We start from the raw sequence: 1,169 nt of genomic DNA on the forward strand, positions 1-1,169 counted from the left end.
AGAATTCTACCAAACTTTCAGAGAAGAGTTAACACCACTACTACTAAAGGTATTTCAGAGCATAGAAAAGGATGGAATACTCCCAAACTCATTCTATAAAGCCAGCTTAACCCTGATAACAAAACCAGGTAAACATACCACAAAAAAAGAAAATTACAGACTAATATTCCTCATGAACATTGACACAAAAATCCTCAACAAAATTCTAGCCAATACAATTCAGCAATATATCAAAAAAATAATTCACCATGATCAAGTGGGATTTATACCAGGTATGTAGGGATGGTTCAACATTAGAAAAATAAGGTAATCCATCACATAAATAAAACAAAAGACAAGAACCCATGATCTGATCAATTGATGCAGAAAAGGCATTTGACCAAGTCCAACACCTGTTCATGATAAAAGCTGTCAACAAAATAGGAATAGAAGGGAAATTCCTCAGTATAATTAAGCGCATTTATACAAAGCCAACAGCCAACATCATCCTAAATGGAGAGACTTTGAAAGCATTCCCCTTGAGAACAGGAGCTAGACAAGGATGCCCTTGATCACCACTCTTATTCAACATTGTGCTGGAAGTCCTAGCCAGAGCAAGTAGGCTAGAAAAAGAAATAAAGGGCATCCAAATCAATAGGGAAGAAGTCAAAGTATCTCTGTTTGCAGATGATATGATCTTATACACAGAAAACCCCAAAGAATCCACAAGAAAACTACTGGAACTAATAGAAGATTTCAGTGAAGTCTCAGGATACAAGATAAACATACAAAAATCAGTCGGATTCCTTTATACCAACAAAGAGAACCTTGAAGAGGAAATCACCAAATAAATACCATTTACAATAGCCTCCAAGAAGATAAAATACTTAGGAAGAAATCTAACCAGAGACGTAAAAGACCTATATAATGAAAACTACAAGACACTACTGCAAGAAACCAAAAGAGACCTGCATAAGTGGAAGAACATACCTTACTCATGGATAGGAAGACTCAATGTTGTGAAATGTCAATTCTACCCAAAGCGATCTACAGATACAATGAAATCCTGATCCAAATTACACTGGCATTTTTTAATGAGATGGAGAAACAAATCACCAACTTCATATGGAAAGGGAAGAGGCCCCAAATAAGTAAAGCATTACTCGAGAAGAAGAACAAAGTGGGAGGCC

Source organism: Trichechus manatus, unplaced genomic scaffold, assembly GCF_000243295.1.
Source record: "Trichechus manatus latirostris isolate Lorelei unplaced genomic scaffold, TriManLat1.0 scaffold00056, whole genome shotgun sequence".
NCBI classification, from domain to species: Eukaryota; Metazoa; Chordata; class Mammalia; order Sirenia; family Trichechidae; genus Trichechus; species Trichechus manatus.